Below are 17304 nucleotides of genomic sequence, written 5' to 3' on the forward strand. Positions count from 1 at the left end.
CTATAATATTTCACAAATAATATTAATGTGCTTTTATTCTTTTCTACTGGTTAGTAAGGAGAGTCTTGCATGCAGTAAATTCTGCTGAATACAGTGGTTATGTTATAATCTATAATACTTCCTTATTTAAAAAATACCTTGAGAAAAAAGTCTCACCTAAGGTAATTGTCATATCCAGTCCAATTCCCTTTCTTAGGCATCTCATGTCATTCTTATTCTATACCATTTGGTCTATTCAAAATATGTCAGCTCTTTCTTTTCATACCTTTATGTCTATATTTTAAAACATGAGTCCTAGTGAGTTTGTGAATGTGAAATCTAAGAAATGATGAGGTTATGTGATATGCTGAGAGTAATATTGTAAATTAGAGACAGTGCTAGAAATATTGCCTAATGGTTTAGAACTTACTGGCATAAATTTGAATAAAATCAAAGAAATTCCCTGGCTATTTGTTTTAGGTAGAGTTTTATGACTGGTTTGGTAAGTTTTAAAAAGAATTCCACTTTAATGTAGTAAATAAAAGTATCATAAAACATTTTTTTCTAAAGTTCTTATATTTGATATTCACTGTTAGAATATTTTTGTCAAAATCTGTAAAAATTCTAGAGATGAAATGAGTGAACTGAAAAATGTAGTTAAAATGTTATAGGTACTAATTTGAGCAGTGAGTAGAATATCAAACTTCAATTCTTTTGGTGAAAGGTATTATGAATTTTATAAATTCTTAATTAAAACATTTATTCTTTATTCTTTCCATCTTTTGAACTTTCTGAGAGTCCCAAACTCCTCTTCACACTTTATTCTGTACAGATTTTGCAATATTTCTTTTAGGTATTATATTAATTTTCTATTGGTACTACTGGAGTTCAGGAGTTTAAAATTGATCTCACTAGCCTAAAATCAAGGTGGCAACCTGTCTGTGAACCCTCTGGAGGCTTCTGGAGAGAATCTGTTTCCTTGTTTTTTTCAGTTTCTAGAAATTGCCTACTTTCCTTGGCTCATGGTCTACTTTCATCTTCAAGTCCAGCAATGGCCAGTCTAGTCTTTCTAACATTGCTTTCTTTTTGATTTTTCCTCCTTTGTCTCCCTCTTACACCTGTAATAACCCTTGTAATTATATTCCACCCCTGCTCTAATTATCTAGGATAATCTTCCCATCTCAAAGTTAGATGACTAACAACCTTAATTCCATCTACTACCTTAATACTTCTTTGCTGTATAAAGTAACATGTTCCCAGATTATGGGGATTAAGGCATGGATAATTTTGGAGGGCCATTATTCTGCCTACCACAGATAATAAAAAATAAAGGCCCTCAAATGAGTAGTAGGTATAAGAAAATATCATAACCTTATTAATCTCAAAAATTATAACTTCATTTGTTATGCCCCAATATCTTAATTATTTAACATTTTTTTAAATATCAAAGTTCTTTACCTTAAATGTTTCTTATTAATGAAGATGAAAATATTTTTGACTGATAATTACTTGAAAATATTAAACTAAATCATGCAATTATATGTCACCAGAACCCATATCAGCCAGTTAGCACAATACATTGAATTTGTAAGTCTGCATGGTAATATGAATAAAAGCTCCAATGGGGCCTAATATCTGAAATACATAAAGCACTCATACAACTGAACAAAAAAACCCCCAAACAATCCAATTAAAAAGTGGGCAGAGGATCTGAACAGACACTTCTCTCAAGAAGACATACAAAAGGCCAAGAGACATGAAAAGATGCTGAACTTTGCTAGCTATTAGGGAAATGCAAATTGAAACCACAATGAAATATCACCTCAAACCTGTACAAATGGCTGTCATCAATAAGACAAGTAATAACAAGTGTTGGAGAAATTGTGGAGAAAAAGGAACCCTCATACACTGCTGTTGAGAATATAAACAGGCACAGACCCTATGGAAAACAGTGTGGAGATTCCTCAAAAAACTAAGAATAGAATTACCATATGACCCAGCAATCCATTTTCTGGGTATTTCCCTGCAAAACCTGAAAACATTTATCCACAAAAGTATATGTACCCCAATGTTCATAGCATTATTCATCATGACCAGGACATGGAAGCAACCAAAATGTCCTACAATAGATGATTGAATAAAAAAGATGTGGTACATATATACAATGGAATATCACTCAGCCATAAGAAAAGATGAAATACTACCATTTGAAACAACATGGATAGATCTTGAAATAATCATGCTAAGCGAAATAGTCAAACAGAAAAAGTTGAAAACCATATGATTTCACTCATATGTGAGATATAAAACCAAAATCAGCAAATATAACAGAGACTTGTGGACATGAACAGAGGATTAGTGGTTACAAGAGGGAAGCAGGGTAGGGAAGAGGTAAATAGTAGTAAAAAGGGGTCAGGTATTTGGTGACAGAAGGAATTCTAACTTTGGGTGGCAAACACACTATGCAATATGTATATGATGTATTGTTGAATTGAACACTTGAAACTTCTTTAATTTTATTAATCAATGTCACCCAATAATTTAAAAAAAAAAAGAAAAGAATAAAAGTTCAATTAGGAGAAATGCTTTGGGGTATTTCGAAATGGGAAGCATCCTTACAATAATGGTGAGTAGTTTCTTATAAATTTTTATTTGAAAGTTGTCATACACAGTTTATGCTCCTCGAGGACTTTGTTCTCCTTTTTTCAACCAATAAATCTCTGTATTCATGTTAGGGAGAGACTTTGTTACAGATAATTATGGAATTATTTTAATTGTAAATATAATTTGTATCACATGGTTATCCAAAAATATTGATTGAAATAAATATGTTTACAAAGGAATTTGCCCACTTCCCCTTTTAAAAATAAGGGTTCTTTCCAAACTTCCTCATTGTTGAAAATATCACTATTCTCTCAATCACTCAGTGTTATCATTTATACTTTTATTTTCTTTATCTTGTTAGCAAATTCTGTTATTCTTCTTTTGAAATGGTATTCTCACTGTTGTCTACTATAAAACCCAATCAAACCATACCAGGATTTATATGAGAACATATCTTAAGGAATATTCTATATTGATTTTTTTTATTTGAAATTTAAGGAGAGAAAATCAGGTCACTTTTATTGAACAGTTTACCATGTCATAGGCAGCATTACAAATCCTTTAAATTGTAAAACTCATTCGGTTCTCACCTTGACCCTATGAGTTGAGACTATTTTAACCTCATTTCCCAGATAAAAAGATTAAGATATGGGGAAGCTAAATAATTGTCCAACTTTGGGCAGATAAAAGTAGTAAAGTCAAAATTCAAAATCATTCTGGGCTGAGAATTTTCACCAATCTGCTCACCGTGCTGCCTGGACATTTTTATGAGAAGCACAGAAACTTCATTTGTGTTTTGAGAGGTTTGTATGACCCACTATGCTAACTCTGATATTTTCTCATTCTGACAGATTCCTGAGGGACCTGGAGGGCATATGTGATAGAGACAAGGAACCACTGGACGTGAGGGCCTCCATTACCAAAGGTAGAAAGAGGAAAAACAAGTCCTACCATCCTCAGATAGAAACAGGCAGAGTCCTGCTTTTCAGTCCTGACTCGTCATCCATCTTTCACCCTAGCTATACAATGCAGCCAGGTGCTTTGATAGTACCTCTTACATTATGTTATTCTTCATAAGAACCTACAATGGCTTTGTAATACTTCTAGGAGCGAGTCCAAACTAGTCCACCTGACACTGAAGATTCTTTTCACTCCACTCCATTGTTTTCTATCTAATCTTCCACTTCTTCCAAACTCCGATTTCCTAATTCCAAAACTTGCATTGTCCTTGAATCCTCTCTTTCTTTAACATACTATAGACTATCAGCAAATCTCACTGACCCTAACTTTAAAACATATCCAAATCTAAAGATGTCTCAACACTTTCACTGCCACCACCCTACACCATGTAACTATCAAGTCTTATTTGGGCCATTGACATAGCTGCCTAACCAGTCCAGCTGCTTCTGCCCCTACCTTTCTAAAGAATCTTCCATGGCAATCAAACACAGCTTCAATATAAATTACTTCTCTACTATAATCCTCTAGTACCTCCCTATTTCACACTGGATAAAAATCCAAGGGCCTTACTAGAGTATGCAAGGCCTTAGATAATCTGGTACCAGCAATTTCTCTGACTTTATGTCTTTCTACTCTTGTACTTGATTGCTTTGTATTAGACACGTTGATACATAGTATTATTAGTAGATTGGAATTTACCAGTAATATATGAAAACATAGGATCACTATCTGGAGTGTTAAGATAAAATATGATAGAAACCTTGGGTTTTATATAAAAATATTGGTTGAAATTCCTGGGAATAAAAAGAATCATTATAATTAAAGTTGTAATCTTTGAAGAAATACAGTTTTTTAATACTCTCGTTTATTTGAAAAAAGAAAAAAAAAAAGCAGGGATTAAAAGTCACCCTTAAAGTCTTTTATGAGTTTTGAAAAAATACATTTTGGCTAGGCATAATGTACGACTAATAAAGAACCTAACACCAGAGATGTTAACAAATTGACATTTTATAAATGAAGAAACCTTATAAAAACAAAAATCTGGCCCTGACTTATTTTTAATGTGATTACTCAGTTTGAAATTTGTCGATACCTAGCAAAAAGGGAGCCTGATGGGTAGCTCCTCCTTTTCTCTTCTTGAAGTAAAATCACTGTTAAAACTAATGAAAGCAAATTTTACTTTATTTTTTATTTAAATACGTATTTCAAAAAACTATAAATCTAAAACAGCAAACAAAGAGGACAGAGACTCGTGGACATGGACAACAGTATAGTGGTTACCAGCGGGAAGGCGGTGGGGGGGTGGGTGTAAGTAGATAGGGGTAAATCAGTTCAAATATATGGTGACAGAAGGAGGTTTAACTTTGGGTGGTGAACACACAATGCAATGTACATATGACATATTATTGAATTATACACTTAAAATCAGTATAGTTTTATTAACCAATGTCACTCCAATAAATGTAATTTAAAAAATATCCAAAATGGTGGGTTTTTGAGCATTTAAAAATTAATTTTATTTTAATGTTAAACAAAGTAGTATAAGACTAAACAAATAAATGTCTTCCTATAAACTTTTTATTTAAAATTGGCCTGCTTCTTGCAAATGGCCAATGGATTCAATATTGAAATCTACAAAATAAAACTACAAAATAATAAGTTATATAATGAGAGAATTCTCTTATTAAATTGTGTTAGCATATACATAATTTTTACCATTTAAACCAGTTTAAGTGTATGATTCAGTGAATTAAGTGAATTCACTTTATGACAAACATCACCATGCATTTCCAAAGTATTTTTATAATCTAGAATCAAAACTCTATCCCCCTAAACAGTAACTCCCCACTCCCCTCTTTGCACAGCCCCCTACAACCACTATTCTTTGTTTCTGTGAATTTGGCTATCCTATGTATTGCATGCAAGTAGAATTATACAAAACTGTCCTTTTGTGTTGGTTTATTTCACTTAGCGCAAGGTTTTCAAAGTTCATGTATCAGAATTTCATTCCTTTTTAATGTTAAATAATAGTCCTTATTTTGTTTATTCATTAATCTCTTGATAGACGTTTAAGTTTTTTTCACTTTTTAGTTATCGTAAATAATACTGCTTGAATATTGTTCAAATCTCTGCTTTTAATGCCTTTGTTTATATACCAAGGAGTAAAATTGCTGGATCACATGGTACTTCTGTTTAATTTCTTGAGGAACTACCACAGGGTTTTCTTTCTTTTTTAAAAATTAGTTAATTAATTATTTTTTTTATGGTGACATTAGTTAACAAAATCCAATAAGTTTCAGCTGTACATTTTAACAGTAAAGTATATATATATTTGCACTGTGTGTTTACCTCCCATAGTTAGATTTCTTTCTGTCACAACATATCTGACCCTCTTTACCACAGGGTTTTCTATAGCAGCTGTACCATTTTACATTCCCTTCACCAATGCACAGTGGTTCCAGTTTTTCTGCATCCTTTCCAACACTTGTTGTTTGTTATTTGTGTCTTTGTTTGTTTGTTTGTTTTATAGCCATCCTAAGTGGTGTATGGATAATTTTTTAAATCTCATAATGAGAAAGAATTTTCCAAATATATTATGGGGGAAAAAAAAACAGAAGCCATGAAATAATAGATTAATGAATTTGATTACTTGAAAATAAAAGTTTTAAAATTTTCTGCATGACTAGAATCACCAGTATAAAGATAGACTAGAAAATAATTATAACTTTCAGATGAAGAGCTGATTTTCCTAATTTTTAAAAAGCTCCTTTACATAAATAAAATAATAACCAACCAATTGAAAAGCAGACAAAGAGTATAATAAAACAAGTTAACAGAATAGAAAATGCAAATAGATCTTAAATGTATGAAAAGATAGTATAAGTTTCAAGTTACCCATCTTCAGAATAAGCTAATGATATCTACTGCATTAAGCTAGTATACAGATTCAATAGTAAGTACCCAATGAATAAATTTTATATGTTTTAATTAACTAACAAAAGTCTCTAGGAAGCAGAGCAACACAATTCATTTAGGACTGGAACAAAAGAAAGATAATAGTTCTTATTCGGAACTCAGCTAAAAAAGTAATTCAGAATCAAAGTTTAAGAGATAACCAACTAATCTAAAGTATTAAAATAAAAGCCAGGTTATTGAATTAGATTAAGTCAAGTTAGCTTCAGCATAGTTGTAAATTATAGAACACCAAAAAGAATATAGGGAAAATTTTTAACCAAACATTTATTTCTGAGAAAAAATTATAGAACATTTTAATATTAGTAATATAAAATTATTGGAGGAAGAACTATTAAAATCTCTTTCAACACACTTATCATCAAAGATCGAAGCAAGATGAAGATTTCTAAAAGTCTTTACCCACCATGAGAAATAACTACGTAAATGTAATTCTAAGAAACCTCATTAACTTTGAGAATGATTCTTCTTTGAACAAAACTGCTTTATAAGGAAAATCTATTGAAATTTTATAAACATTTTATATGGGAGGTATGTGTTTAATTGTCGTATTTCACCCCCAGGAGATCAGAATATCAAGAATATTCATGTAGCAGCACTTCTAATCTTACCCATAAAGCTATTATTAAATGAGTAATTAATATTCTTATAAATGTGTACAGAAAAGCAAAGTTAATGAGCTCAAAAATTTTTTTCTACAGTAGATATATTTTCTAACTCATTTTAATAAACCTAATTTGCTCTTTTATTATGTATTGAATACTTTGTGTTTTCCAAATGCTATTCTTGGTGTTTCCAGATAGGATAGTGAACAAATGTAGTCCCTGGCCTTGAAAAGACTACGTGCTAATAGAAAGAGATCACAAAAATCATAAAAACAAATAAAAATGTAATATGAATAAGTATATGAAGAAAAATAAAGAAGGTGAATGGGACTAGAAACTGACTAGAGTGATGGAGAAAGCTTTTACTCATGAGGTCATGTCTAGTAAGACATATGAATATTTGAAAGGAGGATATTCCAGCCAGAAATGCAAAGTGACTACTGTGGGACTGTGTATGAAATATATGGGGATGAGGTGTGTGTAGAATAGTGAACAAGGTAGAAGGCAATAGCAAGGGAAACAGAGAGTGAGCCAGAGGAAACTTCACGTAGGACCTTACAGGCTATTGTATAAAAATTAAATATATTTTTAAAACTTTACTCTGGCTGTTCTGTGAGAGGTATTATGGAGCAAGGCAAAGAGACCCACTAATAAGCTCTTCCAATAACGGAAGTAATGATCTCATTCAAGTCATACAGTGACTAGGTGTCTGGATGGTTATCCTTGCTGCAAGCAACTGCAGATGATGGATACACTACAGGAAAGTGTAGCAGAAAGTACTAGCTGTCTCTGAATATTCACTTTCCCTTAATTCTCTGGTAACAGATTACTAGCTCAACACACTCTTGGAGAATTCTCACACTTTCCCACTTCTCTTAAAGCATGACCAAGTGGCAAAGTTCTGGCTAGTAATAAAAGTGTAGATATTTTCTGAGAAGACTCCCAGGAATAATCTTTAAAGGGTTGGAGCAACTTCTTTGTGCTTTCCTTTCTCCCTTGCTTCTCGGAATGTAGACAGGTGACTAGGCTAGAGCACACATCTTAGATTGTGAGGTGATTCTCTTAGCACAGTGGAACAGTAAAATAAAAGAACTCTGGCTTCCTGATAACTGTGGAATCTCCTGTGTATGCCACTGCTTTGTATTCTTATTAAATAAAGCAGAATCTAAGCTTAGTAAACATAGTACCAAAGGTGAGCACAGGTTAACAATTATGGAGGCTTCTGCAATGGTCCAAGCAAGAAATGACCAGGATTAAGAGGGATAATAATAAGTGGAATAATAGTAAGCAGTGACAGGCAAGATATATTTTAAAGGATAGTCCAACAGAATTTGTTGGTGGATTGAATGCAGGTTATATTATAAAGGGATAAATTAAGCATGCATCCACACTTTTCACTGAAATAAAAAAAATGAAATCAGTATTCACTGATTTGGATAAAATTACAAGTGCGGCAGGATTGTTTAATTTTGTTCTGTTTTTGAAGGATAGGCCTAACTAAAACTTTATTTTGAATATGTTTGTTTTTAGATGTTATTATATTTCCAAATTGAAATATGCTGAGGGCATACAATAAATGACTCTGCAATTAGAGGGATATGATTGAAAGGAAGATGACATTGTGGACTCATCAGAGATTATCTAAGGAATAAGTATAGATAAAGAAGAGGTCAAAGGATGAGCTGAGGTGTACCAATGTTTATAAATTCCAAAGATAAGGATAAATCAGCAAGGAAAACTCAAAAGGAGCATCCAGTAAGGGGTCTTGGAGGTCAAAAGGCATGAGGTAGAAGGTTGTGTTTCAAGAATAACATGATCAGCTATGACAAATGCCACTGATAGATCCAGTTAAATATAAACCAAAATTTTACTCTTGGATTTGACAATGTGAATGACATAAACAATTTTTCAAGAGCTGTTTCTATTGTGTAGTAAGGAGAAGGCCTCTGTGAAATAAATTTAAGAAGAAAGAAGATAGCATTAGAAACTCCTGGAACAGACAACTTTTAGAATCTTTGTTGTAGAGCAGAGAAATGAAGAAGTAGCTTTTCAATAGTTTTATGATCTTTTAGATGGGAAATACTATAACATGTTATAGTTCTGTATGTTCATGGAAAATATTCAATAGAGAAAATTGGCAGAAATGATAAAACAGAGAGAGGAAGCCATATCTTGTCTTTGAGTGGATGACAAGGGATGGAATCAAGTACATGTATGGAAGGATTGACCTCTGTAGGCATAAGGATAATTCATCCAAAGGTTAAAGCAAGATTTATTTTTTTGGTTTTTATACTTGGTTACTGAAATGTTGAAGCATTTTCTTCTGATTTCTTCAGTTTCCTCAGTAAAATAAGAGACGAATTCATTAGCTGAGAGTGGGAGAGTGGAGGGGATTTTAGAGGTTTGGAGACAGAGAAGAAGATGGGACATAGTCAGGAAGAACAGTGGGAAGAGTGAATTGAACATGGGAAGTATATTAGGAAAGTTGTCCTAGGGGCTGCAGGAAGTTAGTAATCATAAGTGGAAACTGGGAGCAGTCACCATAGTGTTAAGTTTTTTCCCCAGCTACAGTCTCTCCATTGACATAGGTACAGAATACGTAGAGAGTTATATTCACCCAGGCTTAGGCACTTGGCTAGGAGAGTACAAGAAAGGGAAAGAGAGTCAAGAAAATCGAGAGTATATGTAAGGGAATGATTGTTATGATGAACTGTGAAATCTAAGCCAGGAGAGAAGCGAGGAATGAGGGAGGCAAAGAGGAGTGAAATAATGTTAGGGTTGATGAATTGAAGGTCCACTGGAATTGAAGTTTTAGATATCAGAGGTCTAATGGAAACAAACAGAAAAATGAAAGAGGTGTTCAGAGAGTGTAATATTGGAAATTAATATTGTGGAGAGTGTGTCATTACTGGTAATGATGAGTTCCAGGAATTGTACATGGGAGTGTTTACCTGAAGTAGATTGGAGGCTAGGATTGTTGAAGAGATAAAAACAAAACAAAACAAAAACTAGGGGCCGGGATATATTGGAAAGATGATCTCTATGGATACTGCACTCACCAAAATTAGAGAGCTGTCCAGGTGCTGGATTCTGCAAAGAATTGGAGAGTGACTAAAAAATTCTAGATGACTACAAAAAGAGATGATAGGTGGCCAAACTACTCATACATCCTTTAAATTTAATCATCTTAGTTATGTGAATGCACTAAAACCTTAAAATGATCCTATGTTTGATACAATATTGATTTATTTTACCCATTTTTATCACGTGCTCACATTGTACTAAGCACCAAAGCAAGAAAGATGATTTAAAATGGTACGGTCTATGATATTAATAATGTAAGTCTAATAGAGGGTACAGACATGAAAATAAGTGGTAATAAAGGAAAAATTTATTCCAGTGACCTATGAAACATTAACAAGAAATTATAGTGAGTTGTTAAAATAAAAACCTCTGGATCATATAAAAGCCATCCCTGGATACAGTTCAAAATTGGATCCACTCTTCATTGATTTTTTTTTTCAAAACTATCTAGTGAGCACTACATAAAGTGCACAAAAGTGCAATGGAAGATACAATGATATATTAGATTCAAAACCCCTTCTTTGTGTTGAATTATATTATGGTAGGTCATGTCATAGGTCAGATTTCCCATGGTTAATTTCTTTTCCTGACATTTTATTTAGGCAGCCTCATGAGTTCTGTTCAGCTAGGGGCAAAGTTGTTCTTTCATGTTACATCAAATTGTTTGAGTCATGTAAGCATTTGTGTAAAATTTGAAGCCAGAGTTTCAGCTAAAAAAAAAAGTATTAGGAAAAACAAAACTGGATACTAAAGACAGAACACAGTAAGTGTTATTTCCCTGAACATATTTACAAGATTTTCTATGAAAACTTAAAATAGGCTCAGTATCAGTGGGAAATCATTTTATTATTATTATTATTTTTTTGGATCAAATAATAATACATGTCAAAATGACTCATAATACCACCTGATGGTTGGTATTTACCTCTTAATAACTACCATACTGTGCTAGTGAATAATCAACACCAAAAAAAAAAATTTGCTTTCTTCCTGAAATTATTACTCACTTTTTCTGTGGGCAGTTTAATATAATATAGTTTATTTAAATAAACTCAATATTTATTGACTTTTAATTTATAGTAATAACTTTCTTGAATTATTTTTTCAACTAAACATATAACAATATATGTTAACATTCATTTCATTTAAATTGAGGATAATAATATCTATCTAATGAGGTTATAGTGAAGATTAAATGATACATAAAGCTACAAAAATGCTCAAGCAAAGAAGACATAATATGTCCTACTCTTGTTTCTCAGCACATTTTTTTTTCTTTCCATATATCTAAAGACATCATATCCACAATTCAACTAACTGTTGCATAACAACAAACACACTTAACTATTCCATAAATGGAAGAAACCTAATGTGAAATTCATTACTTTACTCAGAGGTATGCCATAGAACATATGTCAGGACTTTATTTTTTAGGACAGAAATAACTCTAACTTAAAACTAAAAGGAAAATTTTCTAAGTTATTAACTGGGAAATCTAAGGGTATTTCTAGATTCAGGCACAACTAGATTCCAGGGTTTAAACAATTTTCCAATATTGATATCTCTCCCTCCACTGCTTTCTTTTATATGTCACCTTAATATTCTTTGCTTCAAAGGGACTTTTTTAATGTGTTTAGGGGAGATGGGTGTACTATTAGATTTATGGTGTACTATTCCAGTTTTCTCTCCACTATCCAAATATATAATCCAGAGGAGGACTCTTGTGATTGGTCTTGTTTTGGTCATAGGGTCAATTGTTCTATTTAAGAAAAATAGAGTTCTATTTATAGCCAAGCCTGTGTCATGCATTTATTTCTGAGGTTAGGCATATATGTGAATGATAGGGATGTGCTCTATGATTGACACCCTGGGAAAGAATGATTTCACAAAGATAGAAGTGCTGATAAAATATTGTCCAGCCCATTCCTATATCCCAACTCTGGCTGCCCATCATCCACATTGTAACCAATTATTAAATGTCTTCACTAAACATGCTATGATAATTTATATGTCGCCATTTGCTTAGTCCCTCTCCATAGGGCAATGAATCAATATCATCCCCAGATGGCACATCTACTGATGTGTACTCTCCCTTGATCGACTCCTGATATGTGAGTCTCCATGATATATTTAATTACCCAAACATGTACAATCTACAGTGGGGACAGGCAGGGGGGAAAAAAAGGTAACTGTGATAAAACTACCATTTGTACAAAGCAAGAGAAGAAGAAATAATAGCTGTCACTGAACTTTAAAATAAATCACATTTCATAGAAAGAGATAGTAAGGAACGCCTCCTTGACCGTGGAGTGAATTCTAGGTCACAGATCTGCCTTCCATTGTTCTGACTGCTAAAATTTCCAGGGTCCATTTTCCTCATTGGTCATGCCTGAAAAGGAACATATGGAAGGATTCTCTTTGTAGAACTATAATTGCTTAATCCATCCATTTTCTGTAGATATAGTTATAATGACTTGAATATATGATTAATGGTTGAACAATAGTAGATCCTTGTTTTCAGGCTTGAGGGTTCTCTGACAAATTTCCTGAAATCCCCATTCTTCTACTGGTTAATTTGTTTCTGAAATCTCCACAGTATGATAAGCATCAGTAGAAATCTTGGATCAAGAGCACTGGTTTCTCTGGTTTCTCCCAATAGTTGTTCTTAGTGCTCTGCTCATCTCTTGAACCCCTGCTAAATGGCTTCCACTGAGCTCTCAACTGGTGGTGGTAAAGGTGAACCCATCTCTGCCCAGCGTTGCTGCATCCCATTTGCTTTACACTACCTACTACCTAGAGAGAGCATTTTCTCTGTCAGTCTGGGTACAAATATTAAGAAATGTTTGGAAGATGAGTCTATGAATTAAGCCATTCCTCGGTACCTATCTTATTTTCCCATCACTCTGCTTTTGCTTATTCTAACTTTTTTTTTTTGTTTTTGACCAAATAATGTGTCCTGTTTTATAATAGACAAAGTACGAGTTGTATGGCTCTCAGCCATCTCAGATTCCTGAGTTGTGCTTTATTAACAAATCAAAATGTTTTTCCCTTTCTGCTCGCAGATAAGTGGCTTGAGAATCAAAGTTTATCCCATTATTGCAGAATCTTACTGGAGACTGCTAAAAATGACCAATATTTCCTAACATCCTCACCTATTTACTAGGTCCCCAAAAGTTCTACCTGAGGAAGGCAGAGGATGTGAATTCTAGGGTACATCAGAGACAACACAACTTCCTATCCAGAGACAAAAAAATCATTGCCGCTCATAGCGACAGCTGGACTCAGAGAGTTTCTTATATCAGGGCTTTGTTGCCTGCAGTATTCCTTTTCAAAATTCCAATTTATATATGAAGACTCATTAGGGTGCCAGGGACAAAACCTAACTTAAGTCAGATTAAGCTTAAAACAGGAATTGGGTTGATGGCTTTATACTTGCCTACATCCATCACTCAATCACCTTAGTAAATTTTTCCCCCCTCTCCACTGTCTATGGTTTGTTTTCCTTCGTAAGTTGGCATGATTTCCTCCTCCTTCAGCATTCCTTCAAGCTCTCTCACCTCAGATTAACAATCTCTGCAGAAAGATGGTTTCTACATTCTCTAATTGCATTGTGATATGCTGATATAGTTTTTAAACTTTACAAAGCAATCCTCTATATAATTTAGGGATGCATATGTATATAAAGAAAAAATATCAGGACAGATATGAGAATGATAAACACCAAACTGGGGAGAGTGATTACCTATGTGAGGTCATAGGAACTTTAGCTACATTGGTGATATTATTTCTTGTCATATTTTCCTATATATTTAGTAGGACAAGGTATTTTAGAATTAAAAATAATAATAATGTAATTTACACTACGATTTTGATTCCAGAGACAGTCTCTGATAGAGGCCCTATTTCGATGACTTGAGCAGCCCATTCCCATACTTTTTTTTTTTTTGTCAGTAAAGTGTAGAAAACTAGGTTATATGCTGATCATTGTGGTTATATGCTGATCAGAACGAGGAGATATTGTGGTTCTGAGCCCCAATAGATATCAAAGGAACAGAGAAAATATGGTTTTCAAAAAAAAAAAAAAAAGTGTTGGACAAAAACAACTGAGGGACATTTTAACAGATTAATTTTCTCTAAGTGAAACCCAATACTTCTCTTGCTCATTTTCAATATATCCAGGTATGTATTCTCACTGTCTTATATATTATTAATTAAAAATTGGACAAACCTGATAAACAATTGTGGGGGGAGGCAAGACAAATCTTTAATAAAATAAATCTTCATCTTTTCCTTTGCAATGCCATTCAAGGTCACCCCAAGAGGAGCATGAGGAAAGCTCCTTTGTGTGTGGGTGTGTATGTCTGCACACACACATAGGTATGCAAACAGCGCTTACTTCCTAGTGGTGCTTGAATTTAGATCTATGGGTGACCCAGGTAGGCAACACTCCCCAAAATATTTGTTATCACAGGTCACTGTGCCTCAGAGTTTCACATTGCCCTGAAACCTCCTACACTGTGTTTTGACTTCATTTTGGTGAACTCAATTTGTTAAAACAAAACAAAAAAAATCACAAGACACTGCCTGCCAGATCACTCTCCAAAACCCTATTTTACCATGAAAACTCCTGCCCAGTGATTATTAGCTCTTACTGGTGCTCCACCACCCATCCCCATTTTTCTCTGCTGACTGACCTCAGCCAAAGACGATGGATGGGTAACAATGGGATGAGGGTGGAGCTTTTTTTTTATCTTGACCACATCCTGGTCTTTCCTCCTGACAATGTAGTGATGGAATGAGCTTAACAGTGACATGTGGAGATTATCATTGTTGGGAACAAATATTTGAAGACTGCTTTAAAGACATTGGAGAGGGTTGGTGGTCAGATTTGATGTATACACACTCAATATTTGAATTCTGTAGCTTTTTAAATCGCTGCATCAATCTTACCCATAGTATCTGGTAAATCTACCCATTGCAGTTTGGGTAATTTGTGATTAGTTTCTTTTATTATCTAGACCTCAAATATTTTAAATCAGTGACCTAGTTTTTCTTTATATACTTACAGCTGAATGCAGGATTGAAAAATATCCTGGGCTAAAACTAAAAATTTCGAGGCGAAAATAACACATTTTCATATGTGCTATCATTTCCTACTATTTCCACTAATGTTTCATTATTAACACGTAATTCATTTTGAGGTAAGCACTCAGCTTAAGTATCAAGGGCCAACAGATAATAGCCTAATCAAATACTTTATGGTGGCATGTTATGGACTATCAATTTCTTCCTCTGAAGTGGGAAAACCCTTTCTAAACCTAACTTTTTCCTGACTTGGCCTATTCCATGTTCTCTGGTGCTCTGTTATTCTCAGCCCTTCACCTGATTCTAAAATAGGTCATAAGTTATACTTCTTTATATCACAAGGAACAGAAACAAGCTTTATTTACAAATGTAGGAATGGGAAACACATTATGACAATGGATTTAAATCTGCTAGAGCCCAAAGACAGGATCACATTTAAGCCTACAACAGAATGTAGATTTAGGAAACAGAAAGCAATTAGGACTCAATTTCATCTTTTGTCTCTACTTTGCACTGTCCCTTTGTGTCCTTATCCTCTTTGCAGACCAGTTTTCTTTACTCTTCTGTCTACATGTCTAAATACGGCTACTCTTCAGATTCCAGACACATGCTGAAGTTGTCTTTAAATTCCAAGAGAAAATCTGGTTGGCTTCATTTAAGACAAATGTTTTTCTCTACTGCATAGGTTGTGCTAGATAAAAAAACTTAATTTGGGAGAGTTGTTTTGAAACATCCGACGATCTCTTTAGAACATGATTATCCAAGGTGAACTATCAGCATGGAATTCTGCCAGGAAGAGAATAAGACTGCATTTCTGTCTTAATTGATTTTAGAGCTCATCTTGGCTTTGATGTTTGAAGTAGGTATGGAATGTCTGCAATGATGATAACTATAGTAATATTGGACATTTGCACAGTAATTGCAGGTTTTCTAAGCTACCCAACATCTCTTTGAGGTTGGTCAGTATTACTATAATTATGTCAGATTTAGGGATATGAATATGGAGACACAAGAATTTAAGATGGTGTTCTAAGGGGTCATGACAAATCCAGAATTTGAATGCAAATCAACTGGCTCAACAACTTGGGCTCAGTAAGTTTAAGTAATGGTATTGGGTTTCAATCTCTCTTCCATCTGAATTACTATTTTCTTTTCATCATTTCTCATTCCAGATGCTCTAATGTCCCAACTGCTTTTCATAAGAGAATTTTTCTAATTAAAAAAAAACATGTTTTTAATATAATAACAAATAGCAATGTAATCTGTCTGCAGCAATGGTATCCTACTTGTTTTGTACATTTCTTTCTTTGTTAAACATTCTCTTTTTTTCCCAACTAATAATCATAGTTATGGTGGATTTTATTTTGCCTATGTTTGTAAGTAGAGTTAGAGCCTTAGGGAACAACTGCTTAAATGAAGTTTAGTGTATTTAAATTCAATTCCTGTTTAATTTCCACTGGGGAAGTATAATTTTGGTTGGAATATAGAGGGTAGCAAAGGCAGAAAAGGGCACTATTCAAAAGTATGTCTTCTTGTGTTTAAACATGAATAATTTTACTGTGATAATTTAAACATTGATTGGAAGTCTGAAATCGAAGAATGTGTAAATCAGATCTTTGAAGCTCACAGTCTCTTCCATTTATTCTTTTCAACACTATATCAAGTCTTAATTCTCAAGAGGAAGAAAAGAAATGTCAGCTGCAGGAGTCATTAAGAGACAAAGGGAGAGTATGTAAGCATTATTTGGAGGAGTTAAAGAGAAGGCTCTCTCCATTATAATACTTTATGAATTCATTCACTTCATTCATTTCCTCATTCATTTTTCATATATTTATTGAGCCCCTACTATTCATTAAGGATACAGTGGCGGACAGAAAGAGATGGATGCTTATTCTTTGGGAACTAGAGGAGTTGGGCTTTTGCATAAATAAACATAAGATTATAATTATGAACATATTTAGGAAGAAAAAGCCCATGCAAGTTTATAAACCTAGAATTAATCTGGCCTGAGAAC

At 33.6% G+C, this 17304-nt stretch overlaps 1 protein-coding gene across 1 annotated transcript in view; it reads left to right on the top strand.

Moving 5' to 3' along the window:
* The first annotated feature begins 3421 nt into the window (after positions 1-3421).
* FAM83B (family with sequence similarity 83 member B) overlaps positions 3422-17304 on the top strand; it is a 94116-nt gene continuing 80233 nt past the window's right edge. Inside the window, exon 1 of the mRNA XM_036218939.1 lies at positions 3422-3508. The gene's annotated coding sequence lies outside the window, so the exon portion shown is untranslated. The remainder of the gene's footprint in view (positions 3509-17304) is intronic.

This window comes from Rousettus aegyptiacus, unplaced genomic scaffold (assembly GCF_014176215.1).
Source record: "Rousettus aegyptiacus isolate mRouAeg1 unplaced genomic scaffold, mRouAeg1.p scaffold_m13_p_1, whole genome shotgun sequence".
Lineage (NCBI taxonomy): Eukaryota > Metazoa > Chordata > Mammalia > Chiroptera > Pteropodidae > Rousettus > Rousettus aegyptiacus.